This window comes from Schistocerca piceifrons, unplaced genomic scaffold (assembly GCF_021461385.2).
Source record: "Schistocerca piceifrons isolate TAMUIC-IGC-003096 unplaced genomic scaffold, iqSchPice1.1 HiC_scaffold_18, whole genome shotgun sequence".
NCBI lineage: Eukaryota > Metazoa > Arthropoda > Insecta > Orthoptera > Acrididae > Schistocerca > Schistocerca piceifrons.
The window spans coordinates 50,001-52,500 of NW_025727678.1; positions in this window are offsets into that span (position 1 = coordinate 50,001).

Sequence of the window (2,500 nt, forward strand, 5' to 3'; positions counted from 1 at the left end):
GACATGAGTCAAAGACACAGGTCTCACACAAGCATAGAATTGGAGCGCCGCCTCTAATAAGCCAAAGGTGCATCCTGACGTGACAAATCTGATCATGTCACAAGCATTCACTTACTATAATCACTATCAACGAACCTGCCGCCCCCGCCCCCCCCCCCCCTACACCTTTCCTTACAACAACGTGTAACCTAACCTAACCTAACCTATGTTGTACCTTAACCTAACCTATGTTGTACCTTAACCTAACCTATGTTGTACCTTAACCTAACCTATGTTGTACCTTAACCTAACCTATGTTGTACCTTAACCTAACCTATGTTGTACCTTAACCTAACCTATGTTGTACCTTAACCTAACCTATGTTGTACCTTAACCTAACCCATGTTGTACCTTAACCTAACCTATGTTGTACCTTAACCTAACCCATGTTGTACCTTAACCTAACCCATGTTGTACCTTAACCTAACCCATGTTGTACCTTAACCTAACCCATGTTGTACCTTAACCTAACCCATGTTGTACCTTAACCTAACCCATGTTGTACCTTAACCTAACCCATGTTGTACCTTAACCTAACCCATGTTGTGCCTTAACCTAACCCACGTTGTGCCTTAACCTAACCCACGTTGTGCCTTAACCTAACCCACGTTGTGCCTTAACCTAACCCACGTTGTGCCTTAACCTAACCCACGTTGTGCCTTAACCTAACCCACGTTGTGCCTTAACCTAACCCACGTTGTGCCTTAACCTAACCCACGTTGTGCCTTAACCTAACCCACGTTGTGCCTTAACCTAACCCACGTTGTGCCTTAACCTAACCCACGTTGTGCCTTAACCTAACCCACGTTGTGCCTTAACCTAACCCACGTTGTCCCCTAACGTAACCCACGTTGTCCCCTAACGTAACCCATGTTGTCGCCTAAACCTGCTCTGTAATTGTTATACGACTCGTTCAATTAGTGTAGTGTTGCCCACCCGCAACCCTCGCAATATAGTTCGCTACTCGCACTGCCCGCTCCCCTGTGTATCGCTTCATGTTAAACACCTTGCAAGTCTTGCTGACTTTCCACATGCTCCTGCTGTACACTGTAATGTGGATGGCAGCAGGACGTACATGCCGCCCCTCCCCACGTCCCCACCTTGCCCCCCTGCCTTCGCAAGCTGGTTGGTGAGAAGTTTGCATGTTCAATGCCCTTCGCATGCGACGTACTCAGGCTACGTTGTGGTGCGGCCTGTGTCAACCGTCCGCTAATGTCGTACGCGTAAACCACAATCTGTACTGCACATTCGTCCTTATGTACCGAATGATACATCGTGGCACATGTGTGACCGTACAACGACTGCGCCCAAAAACGGCGGACCATACAGTGCAAATATTGTGCACGCAGCTACGTGTCGTCTCCCTATGAGAGCTGGATTGCAGTGTGGTACGCCATAGAGACGTGTGGGAGGAACGGACGCCGTGGATGGCGATCAGCATGAGCTGTCTGTTGATGTATTCGGACCTAGTCGTCTCTCCTCACACACCGTGATGGCATGGTGCACCGCGTTCCATATCTGCGACATGCTACAGAGGCCGGTTGACAGTCGTTCGAGCAATGGACATCGCATACGTACGGGGGCCACCTTCCACGTATTGTCTAGGCGTGCACATTTTGTTGCGTGTATGTGGGCAGACGTAGTGTGGCGTGACACCTGACACAGGCATGCAATAATCGTTGAAGTTGCAAATGGCGATGGACGCCTGCGTTTTCTGGTGAAGTTACGCAAATGAACAAATGGTAACCTGTTGTGGTGCGGTTGTTCTCGCTAGGGGTGAATCGGTGATGGCGACGATAGGTTGAGGTACGAACCGGTTGTTCCAGCGATACCCACCATGCCGACGAAACTGAACGGCATCTGGGTGTGAAGCGATACGCGGCGGTGGCTGGGTGGGACCGTCCCCGGCCGGTGAGGGGGCGCCTCCCGGCGTGCTGGCCGCGCGGTGCGTGGGCGCACGCGCTACAGCCGGCTGGTGGGGGCGGCCAGTGGCAGGCGCGCCGGCCGACGGACGCGGCAGGCGTCGCAGCTGCGCGCCGGCGCACCCTGCGCGCGGCGCCGTGCGGCCAAAGTAGGTCCTCGCGGGCCCGGTGCGAAGCGCGGTGGACATCTTCAGTGTGCTGGTCCGATTGAGGACTGTGTGCGTTGAGGATGCGCCGCCGCCCGGCGCTCGGCGCCGCGACGCCGTCTGCTGCTCGGTCGCCCCAGCGGTTCTCGCTGGTGGTTTGTATCGCAGCTGTGCGGATGTGTTGGCGCGTGCGCTGTGCTGGGAGAGTTCGCTTCGGCACCCAAGTGGGGCTTTTGTCCTTCTGTGGCGCTGGCGTTGGAGCTGCCGGTCACCGTAGGTGGCGCGTGTTGTCTCCCGCCGGCAATGCCACGACAGCACGCTCCCGGGCCTCTGTCGGCAGCGGCAAGCTCAGTTGGGAGCACGGGTGGTCGCACCGAAAGCGTCTACTCGCCT